Source organism: Schistocerca cancellata, chromosome 3 (genome assembly GCF_023864275.1).
Source record: "Schistocerca cancellata isolate TAMUIC-IGC-003103 chromosome 3, iqSchCanc2.1, whole genome shotgun sequence".
In the NCBI taxonomy this organism is placed as follows: Eukaryota; Metazoa; Arthropoda; class Insecta; order Orthoptera; family Acrididae; genus Schistocerca; species Schistocerca cancellata.
In genome coordinates, this window is record NC_064628.1 from 333978831 (window position 1) to 334000287 (window position 21457).

Consider the following 21457-nt stretch of genomic DNA (forward strand, 5'->3'; position numbering starts at 1 on the left):
ATACCGGTCTCGAACAGCTTTGAAAATTTTGTAGATATCTTTACGCTTTTCCGAGGTATAGACGATCAAATTTACGGTACTTGTGCGGGTAAGGCGTGAGGCGAAAACGCAGAGAAAACTGAGAAATATAATTAAAGTGTCTCCATTATCGTCAGGAGTGTTCGTGGAGCTCTACGTGGTAGTACTGAAGCACATGCAAAATTTGTCTCACGTAAAATGCGGTCAAAGGTAAAAAATTACTTTTGCGTTATTTCAGTTTCACGTGTATCAGAATTTTAATGATCCATCAAGCTCTTTTCGTATGAGCGACATAGCGACATACTCCACTGAGACATGAAAAAAAAGGGGAACCAGCGGAAAAATGCTCCTATTGGAGCACAAATAAGGCGAATATGCTCCTCTTTATTAAAAGATTCAGACTGAAAAGTGGGTTATCAGCTGCTCTTCCTTAGTAATTTAAAAATAAATTGGCTAAAATATTCGCTTACGATCATACTTTTTTATGCACTGGGAGAAGGAGGCAGAGTCAGTGGGAAAGAGACATACTAAATATTGGAAGATAGTAGACGGTGGTTGCTGTGTGGGAAGAGCGAAGGAGACAATGGCAGTGTGAGAGAAAGAGAGGGACGTAGTGTCAGCTGGACATAGTAGATAGTGAGAGAACATTGTTAGGAAAAGAGTGTAGGAGACACTGCCAACGGAAGAGGAATAAAGAGAAGGAGAAAGTAGAAGTGAGTGAGGGCCAGTGTTGATGAGAGGCAGAGACTGTAAGAATGTCAGCGAGGAAGAGCCCTTGGCAGTGATAACAGACAACAGCAGTGGGAAGTAACGGCCGAGACAGTAGTAGTAAGAGAGAACAAGAGGCAGACAGTAACAGTGAGAGGACAAAGTAGTAGGAGGACAGCACGAACGAGATGGTGGTTGTGAAACAGGAGACTGTGACTGTTAGAGCGCCATAAAGAAATGATGACAATGAGCTGGAGCCTAAGAATGAATGAGAATGGGCGATTGGGAGTGGATGAGTATGATGAGAGACATACAGCGATGAACGAGTGGGCGGGGGCTAGTTACAGTTAGGGCAGCTTGTGGGCAAGAGAGGTGAACTGCATCTAAAAAGAGCGCGAATATGTTAGTACGCCAAAATTTTCGCGAAAATTTCTAAAAGTGCTGAGGAAGATGGAATGAGGCAACTAGTACTTCATTTTTCAGAGAGAGTCCTTTAATAAAGAGGAGCATACTCGCCTTTTCCGTGCTCCGATAGTGGCAGTTTTCCGCTGGTTGTATATTATCCGTCTACTCCTATAGCTATCCCTATTTTCCTCAGTATTTTTAATTGTAATGACCATTAACGTATACACTGTTGAGCCGAAACCTTATGAGTACTGCCCTCCATGGGACGAATGACGCCTGGAGGCGTTGCGATTGCAGAACACATTAAGGACAGTATACAACAGGAGCAGAAGAGAATAGGTGACCGTTGGTAGCGAAAATACGAGCTGAAAACGGGGAAAACCAATAGCGTAAGCGACACTGGCAAGGAGAAGATTGTTATGACCTGGCCACTGAGTATGAACATTACGGTAAAGGCGTTGCTGGTCGTCTGTTGATGTGCTATTTGAAACGTCCCCTTTCAACAATTATACAAGATTGTGCTTAAAGTGACACACAATATTTTTAGCGCAACGCAATCTGACTATCAAAGATCCCTGCAAAAGAATGGCCCTGAGTAACATTAAACTATACCTTTAAGAAATCACCTCACAAAAATCTTCATTACTCGAACTACTGCAATACAGCGAGCGCCACTATTGCCAGCTAAATAAAAGATTCAAACTACGGAAGGCACTAACTACTGATAGGGATAGTTAGCAAATGAAAGGTTTTAATAGAGAACAAACAAAGTATTTACCTTAATAGTCATAATATATATAGCAGTTCATGACAAATTACAAAACTCCGCCATCTCTTTCCCCACATCCACCACTGCTGACGGCTCACCTCCAACTGCGCAACGCTACGCGCTGTTCACATCCAGCTGCCGCTGCCCAACACTACAATGGCAGACAACAATGCAAACTAGACACAGACTGCACACAGCACAGCCAGTGATTTTCATACAGAGCGCTACGTAACGTTGCCAATAAGAAAATATAAACAGCCTACTTACATATTACCTTGAGCATATATGGAACGTGTTTGAAGAACGGAAAAGTCACGAAGAGGCGACCAGACTTTGGACGTCCACACCTCATCACCTGGATGCTCAGAGGAACTGCAGTAGATGACCGCTGCTTGTTCCGATCTAGAGCCAACGACATCGTTAATCACCGATTGCAAGGTGCTGGGGAAAACCGAGATTCGACTATGGATCAATGGAAACGTGTCGCCTGGTCGGATGATTCACATTTCTTGTTACACCAGGTCAATATTCTATCACCGATATGCCGTACTCCAAGAGGAAGGTTGCTCGGAACAGACACCACGACATGAGTGCAGGCTGCTGGGGCAGTATCCTGCTGTGGGGGGCATTCACCTGGGGTTCCATGGGACCTGTGTCTGTAATCGAAGGCGCCAAGACAGCTGTAGACGACGTGAATATTATTGTGGATCACCTGCATCCCTTCATCTCTATGTCCTCCCCAACCCCCAACTGCGATGGCATAATGCAGCAGAATAGCTTCTCCTGTCACACGGACAGAATCGTGTTGCAGTGGTTTCAGGAATATGCCCTTGAGATGACACTGATGTCTTGATCACCAAATACACCTGATCTGAAACCGATCGAGCATATCTGAGATGCTATCGGGCACCAGCTCCTCACCTGTAAACTACCTGCCCATAATTTATGACAATTGTGTGGTCTACTACCGGGTCACACCAAGTCTAGCGCCACGTACCACTTGAAACCAACCACTTACTCGTCGGATTCGTGACAGGCAGAATTGCTGCTGTGTTACGCTCGAAAGTTGGACCAACACGGTATTAGCCAGGTGGTCATAATGTTTTGGCGTATACTGCCTGATAGAAATAACAGGCGTGTTTGCTACACTATACGAAGGTGGACGGTACCCAGCACAAGCGACGTGCTGTGTGTGTGTTTCCTGGAGGGTGCTTCCGTGTCGCGCCCGGAGTAACCACTAGCGCGTTGTGGCGGAAGGCTTTGCGTGGCTTGCCGCCGTTAGGACTAAAGCCCCGCTCCGCGCTGTGTGCCTGTGCAGGTCACGACAGCCGCCGGCGCTGAAATGCACAGTAGCCGGCAGGCGGCTGGCAGAGATCGATGTCCTCTGTCACAATATAGGTGAAATATTTTCGGCCGAAGATGGGCAGCGTGTTTCTGGAAGAACTGGCCTGTCAGGACGTACCTATAGGGTAGCAAAGCTACAGTCTTAGCGATACTTTATCAAGATTTGTCACATTCAACACGTTGTTCATTAATGTTGTGGTCGAGATCCAATGACTGTTTGCAGAATATGGAATCGGTGAGTTCAGGAGGGTAATACGGAATGCCGTGCTGGATCCCAACGGCCTCGTATCACTAGCAGTCGAGACGACAGGCATCTTATCCGCATGGCTGTAACGGATCGTGCAGCCACGTCTCGACCCCTGAGTCACCAGATGGGGACGTTTGCAAGACAACAACCATCTGCACGAACAGTTCGACGACGTTTGCAGCAGCATACACTATCAGCTCGGAGACCGTGGCTGCGGTTACCCTGACGCTGCATCACAGACAGGAGCGCCTGCGATGGTGTACTCAACGACGAACCTGGGTGCACGAATGGCAAAACGTCATTTTTTCGGATGAGTCCAGGTTCTGTTTACAGAATCATGATGGTCGCATCCGTGTTTGGCGTCATCGCGGTGAACGCACATTGGAAGCGTGTAATCGTCATCGCCATACTGGCGTATCACCCGGCGTGATGGTATGAGGTGACATTTGTTACACGTCTCGGTCCCCTCTTGTTCGCATTGACAGCACTTTGAACAGTGGACATTTCAGATGTGTTACGACCCGTGGCTATACCCTTCATCCGATCCCTGCGAAACCCCACATTTCAGCAGGATAATGCACGACCGCATGTTGCAGGTCCTGTACGGGCCTTTCTGGATACAGAAAATGTTCGACTGCTGTCCTGGCTAGCACATTCTCCAGATCTCTCACCAATTGAAAACGTCTGGTCAATGATGGCCGAGCAACTGGCTCGTCACAATACGCCAGTCACTACTCTTGACGAACTGTGGTATCGTGTTGATGCTGCATGGACAGCTGTACTTGTACACGCCATCCAAGCTCTGCTGCCCAGGCGTATCAGGGCCGTTATTACGGCCAGAGGTGGTTATTCTGGGAACTGATTTCTCAGCATCTATGCACTAAAATTGCGTAAAAATGTAATCACATGTCAGTTCTAGTGTAATATATTTGTCCATCTGCATTTCTTCTTGGTGTAGCAATTTTAATGGCCAGTAGTGTAATATCACTTGCTCGCCTTCTAGTGCCACTCTTCGACTGCTGCTCTGCTGGTGCGGCTCTTCTAGTTCGGCCGAGGGTGCCAGGAGCGGCGCTTTTGTTCTCTTCATGTAGGGACCGCTCCCGTTGTGGTGACGTCTCAGTCAGCGTGCGGTAGGCTGACCTCGTCTCACAGCCCTGCTGTATCGTTCTTGACCTTCGTGCCGGCGCTTTTCGCTGCGCCGGAACAATTTACATCATGATTTCCACTAGCTTAGACAGCTTTATAAAATGCAGTGCTTAGGTTCATAAGAGACGAGTGCTAAAATTATAGTTTGGATGAAGATGCGTGTAAGGTATGTGACAACGAGACGGTAGGGAAAATGCAAAAGATGTTGCTAATTCTGTGACAACGAGACGGAAGGAAAAATGCAAAAAATTTTGCATATTTCGTAATTTCCTTTGATTAGAAGCTGTTCTACACAGAGCAATAGTACACCAAATTTTCTGTGCTTGGATCATAGCTTTAGGAGTAGAAGACATAGAAAATTTCATGTTTCCTGAAATATTACGTATCGTCTTTCACTTACGTTGCTCTGAATGGTGGATGAAACTAGCCTGTTGAGCCAGATTGTAAACCCAAAACTGAAATACCTCCAAACTTCACCTAACGACTAAAAACTGGTGAAGATTAGGTTGTAGGGATACATCTCACATTGCTGACAGTGCGCATCAAGAGAATTAAACACTCTTCCACTTAGCTGTGGAATTTGTAATCGAACTGCAATTGTAAGTAGGCTGTTTAGGTTTTTATATTGGTAACGCCATGTTGCGCTCTGTATGAAAATCACTGGCTGTGCTGTTTGCAGTCTGTGGCTGGTTAGCATTGTTGTAATATTCGCTATTGTAGTGTTGGGAAGTTGGATGTGAACAGCGCATAGCGTTGCGCAGTTGGACGTGAGTCGCCAGCAGTGCTGGATGTGGGGAGAGAAATGGCGGAGTTTTGAGAGTGGATGATCTGGACGTGTGTCCATCAGAGACAGTTAATTTGTAAGACTGGATGTAATGAACTGATATATATTATGACTTTTGAACACTATTAAGGTAAATACATTGTTTGTTCTCTATCAAAATCTTTCATTTGCTAACTATGCCTGTCAGTAGTTAGTGACTTCAGTAGTTAGAATCTATTATTTAGCTGGCAGTATTGGCGCTCACTGTATTGCAGTAGATTGAGTAACGAAGATTTTTGTGAGGTAAGTCATTCATGAAAGGTATAGTTTAATGTTAGTCAGGGCCATTCTATTGTAGGGTTTATTGAAACTCAGATTGCGTTGCGCTAAAAATATTGTGTGTCAGTTTAAGCACAGTCATTTATAATTTTCCTAAGGGGACGTTTCACAATAAGCATCTGAATATGATTATTGTATTAGTTTGAACGAATACAATATTAAAATACACTTAGTTTAAATGTAAAAACATAACAATAAATCTTTATGCTGAAGCTAGGAGAGTGTGTTACTACCAAAGCTCAGTAGCTTATTACAGTGTTTCTTTAATTTATCGGTGTTTTGTATACACCTTTTCTTGTTTGCTCTGATGTCAGAAGACTAATGTTTCAGATAAACGGAAAATTTACATTTTTATTGCAGTATATTTATTCAGCGAGATCGACAGCTAGACACACGATCCATTTGATTTCAATAATACTGTTACATTCCATAAGAGTTACAGAGCGTTAAGAAAGTCGACATCTCCAAATTACGAAAGTAATATGAAATGGAGCACTAGTTTAACGCAAGAATTAATTCGATTACTCCACCAAAACACCAACTTTTTGATATATCATTTCACAGCAGCTATACAATTTAAAACTTGTTGGCAATCAACATTTCTACATCTAAATACTGACACCTTTGTATACGCACAACAACGCTGAAAAGGAGTATTTCAGTGCTTTATATTTCCACGATACGTCATTGAAATCACTTATTGAGTGATAATACCCTTATCTCGTCAGAAAAACACTGTATTTCTAATGACATCTCAAAAACTAACAACTCATCTCGATCTAGAATACAAATTTCACTTTCGTAGTGATTCTTCGCTACAAAAATTCGTATTAACTGTTATCATCCCCACTCCTATGTGAAATAAACAGATGGTAGCTCAGTATTACTCAACGTGACAAATACCATATGAAAGAAACTAGTGCAAAGCATTGTTAGATGCTGATAATCGTCTTTTTAGTTGATGAAGGTTACATAATAGAACCTGATTTGCAAACTGATTATGCAAGCGATAAAAATTTCAGATGTATTACATTTTTATCGGTTTCGATTATGACAGTAACCATCTTCATATCAAATGATAACAAAAGATTGTACATTCATATACAAGCAACATCAGAATGCATTTCAGTTTTGTCGCTTTAGCTACAACAAGCAATAATGTGGAAGGCGTGAGTGTTTTCGCCGACTGAACAAACTTTCAGAAAATGTAAAAAAAAAAAAGACCAAATCACTCATAACACTGTCACGATACAATACCATGTTTACTATTACATGTTTTGGTACGAAAGGGAGGTTTACTTTCAACATAACGAAACAGTGAAATTACCATCTCTAAATTTTAAGTATACAAATTGCAAAGTGAAATTAAAATTTTAACTAATTTAGTTCTAATCTCACAAATTATTTAATCGAAGTGTTTTATAAATCCAAAACGAATCAATATTCTGCATAATTTAATATGATAGATATCCCGTTCTAACACAGCGCACTACACATTGTACTATCTAAAGGGAATTATCATTTTGAGAAGTTTGATTCATCAACAGATGAAGGTAATGCATATGAAACGATGGACCTAAAATTAATACCTTACCGAAACTGAGAAGCTCTTTGTCTTAGGTAGTGTCTGTTTCATCCCCAGGTCAGTGGAGAGCAAGCTACTGTTGTCCGCCTGGGTGATCGACTTATTTTTGTGTGATCTTTAAATGTGCCAAATTATGTTGATTGTTGGTTAACATAATTTGCCGTAAAGTAGAAACACAAAAATTTAACCAGTCAATTTGCAATAACTATCATGAATTACGACAAGATGAGCAAGCGGGCTATTGTACTCGACTTCACCGTCCTGACTAACAAGTGTGAAGCAGTTATTGTTAAATATTTTTGGTGCCTCACCAAAAGAAGCTATGCTGTAAATTTACGATAATTAATCTACTTGATCTCTTTACATGTTCGATGCTGTTCCTCTATTACGTCTAAGTACTTATGAATGTTTGTTCAATGTCACTGGAACAAAATAACCTTCCCCATAAAAACATCGATCATGAGAAACTGAATCCGAGCTTTCGATGCGTGAAGCCACAACGTCACGACGAATGGAAACGAAGTTGGTTCCTTATTTCTAATGTTTCCGAAAACTTTGGGCCACTATCATATTTTTCTATTTTAAAATATCCATTGTATGTATACTGTTTGATCCGTGAAAATAATTCTGTGTTGATCAGCTGCTGATAGGTAATATACCTGTAGTAATGGAGAAACAAGTAAATGCAATATTAATTATAAAATGTCTAGAAGATGTTTTATTTTGAATAGTAGTAACAAATATTGGTCTCACTGTAAAAATTATATCAGGTATATTGTGCGCCGTATGTTTCATATATTTAAATAACTGTGCTTGAGGACAGTGTGCATCAAACGTTGCATGCAAAGTAACCATTACTTCCGTGCATCAGGTTGTATTCGCTTTAATCTATACACGTTGTTGTAATGCAGTATCAAAATCTATAACGAAGAGGCCAGTGTAAGATGACGCAACTCCTACAGGGGGCTGCAAACTTCTATTTGAAAACAATATGGACCACTACCAGGAACATCAACAGACTTAAACTCAACTGTTTAATTATGTGGACAGTTCTTAGTACAGTCATTACTCTGTTTTCTGAGGTTTTGAAGCTGTTCACCAACTTCACAGGGATCTCAGTTAACCTTTTACTTGTGGCAGCGCGTGATAGCTCATCGGTCGCTGAACTTCTCTGCAAATAAATTTGCAGAGCAGTGCAGGCACTACTGGTCCATATTACTAACACTGTGTGTTTAAAATTCATTGTCTTTAGGGTAGGAACAGTATGTTTTTGGAATATTATGTAGGTGTCTTCTTGCAACGATGAAGGTGAAGCAGGTAAGTTGACGACACAAAGACAGTGTCTTCCGCAAACTGTCTGAGCATTGCCATTGACTCGGTCCTGACTGCAACTGCGCTAAGCTTCGCTGTCTTGGTGAAGTCGAAGTAGTCTTTGTTCGTCACTTTGTCTGGCGTTTCTTCTTCTGCAGTGGTGTGGAATGCTCTCTGGTTTGAGATCTCCCTCTCGGTCTGCATGTTGTGACCAGTGGCGTCGTGGAAACCTGACAGTTTACAGTCTTTGGTTTTTGTAATAACTCATTTGTTAATAAAAATTAATAAGAGATAAATATTACCGGCAGCAAAAGTTTTTTTTACCTTTGCTGTGGATGGTGGTTGTGCAGTTAGGAGAAGTGTAACGTAACGGTGGAAGTGCTGTAAAGTAATTGCGAATTAAATGATAAATATATTAAGTTATAAAAGTAAACCGTACTTACCTGTGATGATAAAGTTACCTGTGATGTTGTGCATAATAGTAAAATTAGATAGTTAGTAGATGGCGCCTTCTAGATTCGTCAGATCTACATGTACGATGGAAATCTCGTGATAGACGATGCTTGGGTAAGAAATGTAAACAGTTGAACATCTGTCGTGCATGTTAAACACATTGTCAACAGACGGCGGACTGTATTAATTACAATTCAGAGATTTTTCTCTGATGATACAGCTGTCTATGAGGATATTCCATCCTAAAATTTGCGATAATGTCCAGTTAGATAACGACAGAATATCAGCCAGCTGTAAAGACTGTACACTATATGTAGAGAAATACAAGGTTGTGCCCTTCAGAAAACCCAAAACTGTAGTATTTTTTGAATCAAGAATTAATAAGTCACATCTGCAGTCAGTCATATCACATATATGTTTGACAGTAATAGTACCGCAGACATGAACTGGAACGTCAGATTAGACACAGCCCTAGATAAAGGAAACGCAGTCAGCGATTCATTGCTAGAATAACTAGAAATTACAGTTCGCCTGCAAAATAGGTAGTATTCAATACATGCGGTCCGTACTTGAATACCGTAACGTTCAAGTGTACGGGAGCCATGTCAGATCTGACTAATAGAATTCACCAAGTACATAGAAAGAACTTTTCTGCGAGTCATCAAATACTTGTTTCGCTAGTGAGAGAGTGTAACAAAAATTTTGAAAAATCTAAAATGACACACACGTAAAGAAAGGTCCTGCACACTTCATGACAACCTGCTTAGAAAATTCAAGAATCATCTTTTAGGACAGAAACTACGAATAATTTTCAGCAGTCTATGTATCTGTTCGATAGAAATCGTGCAGATAAAATCTGGCAGACAACCGTTTGGACAGAGACGAACGAACATTCAATCTTCCTACGGTCCGTCCATCAGTTTAACGGAAAGAAACCTTTATTAAGACACAATAAATCCTCGAATTTCACAGTGATTCGGAGATGCCAAGTACAGAGTACTTTCACTATGAACACATACCACATACATTTAATTACTGCATTGATTGAACTGAATTACTAACCTAGAAATACATGACGAACATGGCATCTACAGACAAAAAGAAAGTTTTGAATTTCTTTTACACATTAATTCGTCGTGTTCCGTAGATCCCAACATATGAGACGTGGAAAGAGTAACGTAAGACAAACAAATCGTAGTAAATCAGAGTATATGTATGCACTTCATTCTCAATAATTTATCGTTTACTACTTAATGCCATTGGTTCACATGCATAGTAAATTAGAAATAAAGCTGATAAGAATATAAGATTGTATTAAAAAATATTCTGTTTATTGTCTGTTGGTAGCGTAATATTTAATACAGTACACTGGTATTTCTGCAAGAGAGTAGTACTTACAAAATAAATAGCACCCGGTTTACATAATTATTTGTCATGCTACTTTAATTAACACTACTACCAATCATGTAATTGATGAGATGGCTCTCAGAGTCACTGTATACTGTATGCTAGGACTGTGCATGTGGAACTTCCATTTCATGCAGAAACTGCTTTCGCTTATTATCTTGACTGTAGCGTTTATACGTATGCTGAATCGATGCGATTAGGAAATTATGTATACTCAGCTATAGGGATGGTCATTACTCACGGAATTTAATACCTCTGTACAAAATTTTGGAAACCGTAACGGGAATAAATATATTAATATATTTCTGGATCACTGTGAATTTTTGCTGCCGCCTAGTCGCAACTCCTTTTGTTAACAGAACTTTCCGATTCTGGAATATCTTCATCGTGTCTCAAACCTTTTGGATCAAATTGAAGAAAGTGGTATGGGTCCACAACCGATTATTTTAAGATATGGAACAAATGGTCGGAAATGCATATTTACTGCGTTACGGATACAAACAGTGTACACCGCATAACGACAAGACATGCGATACATGCACAGCAACGACGCATGAAGTTCTTCCGCACTCTCTCCAATATCCCTGGTGTCTGCTGTACCAGTAGACAAACAGCTCTGATCATAGCAAGCAGGTCTTCATACGTTTCTACGGAAGTTTTATACACCAGCGTTTTCACGTAACTCCAGAGGTATAAGTTCAGATGGTTGAGATCCAGCGTTCGCGCTATCCATGGGACAGGATCTCCCCTTCCAATACAACGATGAGGGTACACGTTGTTCAGGTGGTCGCAGATATTAACATGGAGGTAAGTTGGTGCACCTTCGTGTTGAAACAACATCCTTTCGCGGATAACAAGAAGTACAGTCCCAGGAACTGTAGCAACACATCTCGCTGAAACAACATGTAACATGGACCAGTCGGACAGGGAAATAAGGTCCTGTTCAGTGACCCTGGAAAACGGCCGTCCATTCTTTGACAGAGAATCGTTTCTGGTGGCGACCGATGTGGGTGGCGTGGGGATTGTGGCGTGGGGATTGTCCCCACTCCAGACATGGCGTGCGGCTTTTGAAAACACCGTCACGGGTGAATGAGACCTCATCCGTGAACAATACAAGCTGTACGAAAATCGGCACTACAGCACTGCTGTGGATAATCCATCGATAGAAACGAACGCGTGGTTTCAAAATCCACTGGTCACAGTGCTTGCACACGTCCTTTATTATAGCGGTGTAGTACTTCTTCCACCAGTACTCTCCACACTGTATCCTTCTAAGTCTACGTTTTAGGGCAAGTCGATGTGTCCTTATTGCTGGGTGGTTGGCCACACTATTCGACGCCATCTCCTGAAAGTCTGGTGTTCGGACGTGTTTTTGGCGGGAACCTTGGCCGGCTCTCTGTATCGTGAACAAACTTCTTCCAGATAGAGTGACGACTGTTGGACAAGCGTTGTCTGTACATACGAGCACTATGTTCCGCCACACCGTACACGAAACGCATGTCTGCCGAATCTCGTCAGGAATAAGACTCCATCTTTGTCTTCTCGTCAGGCTCTGTACACATTAACACACCTCAACATGGACACATCACAAATTGTCTCATGCAGTCGACAACTGGCACCAGGAACAGTGGTATGCGTGCGACATATTTTAAAATGGCGGTGTGATGCATTGGTCGCCCATTACACACATGCTATGAGCTAAGCTGTGTGCATTATGTCTGTTTGGTGGTCATGGGTGTACGCTGTTTATCACCTGTGCTTTTCCAGTGTACAAGGGATACCTGAAATCTTCACGAGAGGGTCCAAATGGTTCAAATGGCTCTGAGCACTATGGGACCTAACTTCGGAGGTCATCAGTCCCCTAGAACTTAGAACTACTTAAACCTAACTAACCTAAGGACATCACACACATCCATGGCCAGGGCAGGATTCGAACCTGCGACCGTAGCGGTCGCGCGGTTCCAGAGTGTAGCCCCTAGAACCGCTCGGCCACTCCAGCCGGCTCACGAGAGGGTGGAATAACTGCGTACGCCGTTGCAATAGATGCACTGAGACTGGCGGTCGTCGATTTGAACAATTACTGTGAGCTGCGTTGCTGTTATGCTGTGTACGGTGTGTATGTCCATAAAAATATAAACGTGAACCTGCGACCATTGGTTTTCTATCTCAATAAAATCGGTTGTGGACCCACTATCACCCGTTTCTGTATGACCCAAAAGGTTTGAGACACTCTGTATAATTCATAGGAATGTCTCAAATTTTCTTGTGAACAGGAATGAATTCACATTTTCTTGTTTTATATTAAGTGACAGACGGTTGGAAAATATTGTACCGAAACACATAACTGCACTCTGAAACACATAAAAGGCAACAAAGTCAGCTTGAAAACGGTTTTAGTGTGTTAAATTGTGATTGTGTAGATCACATTTTGGCCGAAACTGTTTTTCATTGTCAGAAACAAAAAGAAGCATAGGGGGTAATTAATTTAGTAGAAAGTGAAGAAGTTCAAGGAATAATTCAAAGAGACCTCTTCGAGATGTGCGATATCTACTTTGCACAATATCCTTAACTACCTACTTCTACTGAATGAATTTTTCTCCCTAGGAGCACTGTTCCAGAACGTAATTTCGTAATACAGAAAAGAGTAAAGATATACGTATTACACCACACTTCTTCAGATCAGCACATTGGCACATATTTCTGAGAGCAGACCTTGATAAATAAAGCTTGATTCGGTTACCTAGGTGCTGACTCCATATTATCTTATTATCCTGCTCGCGTTCTACATACAGTGTTTCATTTAGTAACTGTTAGCGGGTCATGTCTTTGCAGTCGCGTAACGTGACTATTCGGGAAGTTAACACATTTGGCAGAGCCAGAGTGCTTGTGGCTCCGGCCTCAGGCCGTGTGCGCGGCGGTCGGCGCAGCTGTGTGTGGAAGAGACCACCTCGGCGTCTGAGTGGAGCGCGTCCTGGTGCTGGGATTATTTATTTAGGGGCCCGAGTAATTCCCGTGACCACGGCACACGCCGCGGAATTCCATTACTGCCTCCCACGCCATCCGTGCCTCCGACAGTCTTACATGTAGGCCCGTGTGCTTTCGCGCACTCACGCGTCAAAGGGAACCGCGTCTGGTTTCTGTTTAACGTACCCAAGTGAGTGTTGATGAAAAAGAATTAGCTGCGGAGCAAGGTTGAACGTTACAGCATAAATAATTAAAAAGTATCCACATTATTTTTACTGCTTTCCTAACATCTATCCAGATAAAAAAGTAGTATATAATTGCGGAGTCGACCCTATGTCCTGGGCCAGTGTTATCAACTGTCTTACGTGGATTCTTAGCAGTTTTCAGGTTCTATTGCTCGTGTTCATGACGTCTCCGTCATGCGGCACTGGCATATTATGCTGATTTCACTGCATCGTAATCATACAATAATTGAGAGATAACAATGTATGTGCGTTAAATGACAGTTTCTCATATCTGTATCCAATCGAGTAATTCACATTCAGTGCGTCTGGGTAGTTCAGTGGGGTGAGATAGTTTTTGGTTGTTCGGGTGTCATTGTTACACGCACTTACGAGTCAAAATCTTACGAACACTGCCCACCACGGGACTGAACAATGCCGCTCTGCTAAAGCACTTCTACTAATCCAGCCACATATAAGATTAATTAAATGTATTTCTACAGTAAAAAGTTAGTGTTATAGTTTTTCACGATTTATGATAGTAATCCTCTTAACAATGAGTGTTAAGCTATTGAGCGTCTCCAGAACACAACATCGTATATACAAGGGACTATACAGTATATTGGAAAGCAGTTCTGTAACAGTGATTCGTTTAGTAGTCCTAATTATTTGTAACCAGGTAAAAATATTGCCGCCGCTCCAAAGCTGACACACAATTTCGAAATAGGAGTTACTTATTGCAGAGATTCATTTGATGAAATAGAACCTTCTAGCATTTATCTCATGAATAAACTGGTTCAGAAAAATCAATTACTGCCAGCAGATTCCTTATAGCGCTCTACAATGAGATATTAACAGACCAGCAAACCTCTCCCTCACAGTAACCTTTGCTAACTGGTGTAGCTTTGAGTGAGTCTATTCAAGCAATGAGAAGACTTACTTCTAGAAAGTGTGGGACCTCTTAATACAATAACACATGGCAACATTTGTTTGGAATATTCTTAAAGTAGAAATGAATTACACAGTACTCAACCTTTGTTACTGTCATTTACTTAAGAATGTCTCAAAAGAGAATTGAATAGGATGCTTGTTATTCTCTTCATCAAGCTAATTTTCGATTTATACTATGCGATCTGAGAAGTACAGTCTTCGTTTAACTTTATTTATACAAGAGAGTATTTTTAGCATTTGAATTATTATTAATAACAAAGCTAAATAGTCTTTATATAATTAGGTTCAGTATTTTGGACAATGAGATAACTTTTGGGGCAAGGAACAGGATCCTACCACATATTACGCGACTAAGATGAATGACTGTCGTGGAACTAATAGCAATGTATTATGTCGCCATTTTTGTCGAAATCAACATGTATCATAATCAGGCTCCATGAAATTAACAAACACAGTCAATCAAAAATAATTCACATATAGAAGTGCGAGTACAATTGTAGTTAAAGCTACTATCAGAGATTGTCATATACAACTACAAAATTTCCATAGCAATCCCTTATTTAGAGGATCATTTGACTGTCTAGTTAGGAATCCTACTGACTACATTTTGGGCCGAACAGAGGAGAGCTAGTCAGTGTCCAGCCGTAAGGGGGAGCATGAGTTTTCTTTGAAGGACAGGCACTGCCAGAACGGCAGAGGATGGAGAAGTCACGTAGAAGTTTGCGACGAGCCTCATGCATGCGGGCCACGCTCCGCTGGAGAGAAGCTGTCTGGTTTTGCGTACTAAACCACAGAAAGCTATTGTGTACTGTTTTGAACGTGAGGAGTCCACTGGCACCAGCGAGAGACGTCGCGAATTGACAATGACGCGGGTGCAGTATCGGAATGCTCAGTGCTCTACATGAAGCCCGTATTCTGTGAACCGTTCGACCAAGGAGTGAAAGAAGAGGTCATCTGGCTCATTTGTGCTTTAGAAAACGGGATCCGCAACTGTCAGACTGGCGCCAGCTTAACTGAACTGTTGTTGACTCTGCTAAGAAACGGTAAGAGCAGCTACCGTTGGATAATGTAAATGCATTTCAGAGTGGGAGCACCGAACTCGTTTGTGAATGAGTGAAGAAGGCCGGAATGGCATAAACGTAAAGTAGAATAGATGACGGGAGTCAGACATTGTCTCTGAGCGCCAATACAAAAAGATCGGACCTGGTTGGCCACAGCTTGGAAAAATCACTGTCATTGGTCAGAAAAATTGTGCACAAGGCTCACACTACTAGAAATAGAGCAAAAATTCTGCTTCTTCCTGGTAGCACCTTGATTAACTTACATACTTCCATCGAATCCTCGCCAGGAGATGGTTCAGGTTTAGCCCAAACTCTGAGTCAGAGCAGATTTCAGTGCACACCAGATGAGTTAGAACTTTCAGCCGCCACCAACACCACAGGTGGGCACGGATAACGCTAAGCACCTTGAGCAGCTGCAGCATTCGCAACCGATGTAAGCGAAGCTTTCGGATTGACGTTAGAGTTTTCACATTTTTAATTCCTCAACAAATGCTCAATGAAGATAATTTCTTTCTGTAGTTCTTTCCTTCCTCTCTAACATTCGGCAATCACTGAATGACTTCCGCAAATTTATTCGTGTTTGCAAGTGTTATGTTGACTTCAACGAACACACTTCAGCCTCATTACCCAATCTTTGCCGAAGTGCTGGTGTGTTAACTCCATTGTAGTCTACCTTGAAATTTACAGGGAAAAAGGGTTTTATAGTGACTTTGTTCCATACAGGAGTTCGATGAAGTACCTATTTTTATCATTTTGTGCCTCACAGCACCCATGTTTCACGTATCCTAGGATAGCCACTGATTAATAAATTCAGTTAATCAAGTTGTTTGTTGTGCTACACCTGTAATTAAATTCACTTGATCCTATGAAGAGCAATCCGCTCATTGGTAAGGTCACCTGGTAGACATCTTTCTGACATTCAAAGGGATATGTCAATGCCTCAGCCATAACCTCGAAATTATACAAACATTCCACGCTGCAGTGAGGTAGTTACATGTCCATCCGAGCCTTTTTTCCAGTAAAATTGCAGGTAATTTAGCCTCGCTGCCTCTCCGAGGTGTTGAGTCTCTAATGGCACGTGCGGGCAACCCCCGCTCCACTATTTGTTTCAGTCTGACCCGTGATAGCAATTCATGGGGAATACAGTCTGAACGAATTATGACAGCGCCACTTTTGAAACTGAAGGTAATTTATAATGAATTTGCTGCACCAAGTTTCTTTTATAGACGTTTACATTTCCATGATGACATTTCAATGTGTGGCATAACATTTTCAGATGCTTACGTTTGTTCCTGGGTCGTGGAACTGTTTCTTCACTGTTGCAGAATTCTGCAAGTGAAGTTTTTAAGACAGCTACTATAAAAAGTCGTAGGTGTAGGAACAATGTTCACGACGCGTAATTAAATGTAAACAGGTGAAGATGGGGTGAGCACAAAATGTATGTACTCTCAAAATCGCATGTTTTGAGACATAAGTTGTTGAAGTGGCGTGTCTACAATGGGGTGCCTTTTATATCGGTGCGTCACGGACACTATATTTTTGCGCTTATACGCTGGGATCGCTGCTGTTAGGCCACATGACGATGCCACATGTGACTAAATTAGGCCCGCAGGTCACCAGAGGATGCTCATGGCTGGTCTGAATGATAGCGACTGCCTTGCTGCCGTTCCTCTCTTAACACGCTCACTACGTGCTCATACATATTTTTCTTTGGCATACTAACCACATCGTCTACACAGCGGCTTTTTGTCTAGTTTTTCCTTCCCTAACAATACATGCCTGCCTATCGACCTCTATGCATTAATGAATATTAGGGCTAACAGTTTTTCATACAATGAACCTGTTATGTGCAGTATTTGTGGTTTACTTATACTAGGATTGAAGGCATCTGTGTAAGTTGAAATGACATGTTTAATGTCGCAATATTACCACAAAAATATAAGCTTTTACACAGTTTTCAATGTGACAAAAAAACTGTTGTCAGGATAATGCATCTCGTCAACATCAAAAAGTGAAATAATCCTAAACACAACAATATTAAAGATTAACTCTCAGAAGGTTAAATTATCCTAAACACGACAATATTAAAATTTAACTAGAAGTTTCTTTACGAAATTGTTCCTATACTTACGTTACGATGTGGTCAGTACTACGAAAATCGTCCGATTCCGGTTCAAAGGTCGGTACTATTTTTACGATGACAATCAAGTCTATGGTGGATGGTTAGCTATGTGAAAAATTGAGCAAAAGATTACCCAAGGTCACTCGAGTTTACAGTGGACGCAAACTGGTGAACCAACAAGCTTCCGCCTCTGAATGCGGTATTTACCTTAAGCTGCGGTGAGCTGTCATCTGCTAGGCCACTTTCTTCCGCTGAAATTCCTATAAAACTAATTACACCTTTGCTGCATATTATAATGCCCTCTCAGTTCTCGCAAGAACAATTAACTAATTGGCTGGTTCGTTTCTCCACTCCACAGTTGGAGCTAAACGATGCTACAGCTAATTTCTAGCTGGATATCAGCTGCTGTGAACGCAGTGTTCACACAAATTACTCCTCTACTTAGCACAGAGCGTTATGCGCTCCATTCTGCACTGACTCCAGTTCAGAAAAGAGTCCACGAAAATTTCCGTCTTGTCTTACTCATAGCCGAACCGTCTCCCAACCTGGGTTCTTTCGTTCTTCAAGTCACGGCTTTTTTCGACCAATAGGGGAGTTCCTCTTATTTCGTGGAAAATCTCTACCAATCGCAAGGTCCCTACCATAAAAATCCGTCGAAACTTTGGCTCTTTTCTCCTTTCTAGCGCGTTTACGCCAATTGGACGTTTTGTGTAGATTGACTCCCTCATATGTGTACCACTCACTCGACATGTGGTCGGAATGCGTCACTGGTTTTGTTTCGTATCCATTTGGAATTCCGAAATGCAGTTTTCTAAAAGCTTTCTTTCCTGTCCTCCCTCAGATGGACCATTATACTCGCTCTCCCCACCTGAGTCACCTGGTTGGTCATTGACTTTCCACCTGGGACACCCCCGTAAGTGGTTTCCGTAGTACCCCCTGTAGAGCAGCCTTGCCTCTGCGCCATCCCCAAACTGAAACGCCTCTCGCTGCCTTGTTTCACTTTCCACTCAAATATGCATTATACGAACATTGTGTTAATTACCGTCGATTGAATGTCATCCCTTTTTGCATTACATACTGCTAGGCAAATTTACTCGTTACCGCTGAATTAAGTTAGGTGCCATATTCACCTTCCCATTGCGATGTATAAAGCTCTCATTTAAGGTGCAGATCTGACCTTCATTTATTCTGCCACCTTACAAACCACACGTAAAAATTATTCATGATTACCACAAATCGAGGAGACATGCCGCATGCCTCTTCTAAGGACCGTAAGAAGCATTTTATCTCGTGGTCTGTCAGATATTGGCAGTTTCGTTTTCGCGGTCTGTAGCTGGAGTCAGCACAAAGAAATACTGCTTACCGCCACTCTCACGCAGGGCCCATTATCGGTGGAAAGCGTTTTGTTTCCCGTTACGAAGAAAATTATTTTTAAAGCCGAGTTTCATGTGCACATTCTATATACTGGTCTAAAATTAGTTTTTTGAGATATTCGGTTTAGTGTCATGCATTAACAGGTACAGTGAAACATGGAGAACAATAATTACTCCGGAAGTGACACGGGAGGGGCCCCTGCCTCGCTCTGACTGCTTCCGCCGTGCTGCAGCGCTATTTTGTCGCCACTAGAGTACTGGTTATTCTCCCTGTTTTACTGTCCCTTTTAATTCATGTAGCTAAACCGAATATCTCAATAGACTAGTTTTGGACTACTATATAGAATGTCTACATCAAATTCCGCATTAAAAACAGTTTGTTTTTAACGCGAAACAAACCGACGCTTTCCGTTGACAATTACGTCGTGTGAAAGAAGTGATGAGCACTATTCGTATGGACTAACTCCATCTAGACATTGTCAAAATTAAACTGCACATTGCTGAAAGACCAGAAAAAATGCCCTACATGACTCTTAGGGGGACAACCGACATAAATATATGAACAGAAGGCAATAATACCATGAGGCACAAAGTACTGCTGTTGCAATCAAACCCGAATGATCGGTCGAATGAGAATATTTTAAAAAAATTCTTTTATGGATGAATTACATTTCCGTACGATGCTTCCAATTGAGCTTAGCCTGGCATCTTGTTTTCCTACAGCTAATTTTATATAGCCATTCCATTCCGTGCGGTTACTCCTATATATTTTATGGCTGCCACGGAAACAATGATCTTTTAGACTATGTATGCACAATACCTTACGTTTAGTGACGTTTACCGTTTGGTGCCACTCATTGGACAGGTCGCCGATCGTCTGTAGTCTTTCCAGTATCTCACTGCAGTCTTCTGGCCTGCAACATTCCCACTCAAAACTTGCTACGTCGTCAGCCAAATTGGGTACTCCCTGAGCTACTGAGAAATTCACCCTGAAGACGACATTTGGAGTTGTGGAAGATCCGTCCGCTACGTAGCCAATGCTCGTTCATAGATCTGGTCTTATTGTGTAACCTAGCATTTTGGCCACTAAACGGCATTGCGGAACCTTACCCAAGATCATTCGGAAATCAAAAACACGGCAACAACCTCGGCGACAGTGCTTACTCCGCTCTGAATCTTGAGACGATTTCCTTCACATGAACAGGCCAGAGAGCGCGAGCATAAAACCCATGTACAAGGGGTATTGTGAAAGAAAGTTCCGATCGGTTGCGAAATGAAAACCACTGTGAAAATCCGATGAAGCTTTGCAGAGATGTGTTGGGCAGTGTCTCTAATATGGCCGTCGATAGTGTCACGTCACTCTTTTCTGTTCTGAATGCAAAGTGATCATGTAAAAATGCCTACCAAATAGCGTCTCCCCCCAAGTATGAGGGCCTGGTGAGAGATTTCGCCTGATGTCATGGGCAGCCTACGTACACAATTGTCATGCGGTTTCTTCTTCGTCACAATTCCCGGCCGCGCTCTGCAGGGGCCATGAAGATACTCTGTAGCGTTTTCGATGGGAAGTATTTTATCACCCACAATACAGCAAGTAACTGGCTGCCCCTGAGTTTCATCTCTGCTCATATGAACCGCTGACTTTAAACACAACAGTGAATGAGTTGTAGATCGTCGTGGAGTATTGGCTGAAAGCACAGACGGTGGCCTTCTGTCAATAGAGTACTGAAAAGTTGGTACAACGCTACGAAAGATGTCTAAGCTGGAGCGGCGACTACGTACGAAAGCTGCTGGAACTGTTGCAAATAAAACATTTTTGATTTTCACAGTGGTTTTCATTTCGCGACCGATCGGTACTTCCTTTCCGATACCTTATTTACATGGGAGCTACGTAGGAAAGTTCATTCACAGTAGTTAGGCATGAAAAGTAAGTACGTTTTTGGGGATTATCCGCTCATGGGCCTCCAAGTTGTTGTGTATTCTTATTGCCGTCTCCGAAATACTCGATGCAGGTGATGCGAACAACGTCTATCCATTCGATTAGTCAAATAAAAATTCCTTCTAATTTTTAAAAAAGAGTTTTTCAGAGCAGGCAACAAATGACAAACAGCGCTTTCGCCAGCCACGAATTCCACGAAGCTCACCTGATAAATGGCATCCACCTGTTGCATTCGCTGTTCTGAGTAATTTCTAGTGGCACACTGATATATGATTTTGGATTCTTTCTATTTAAATGCACATAATTCACGTCTGTGCCGTTCTTTCTGGAACGC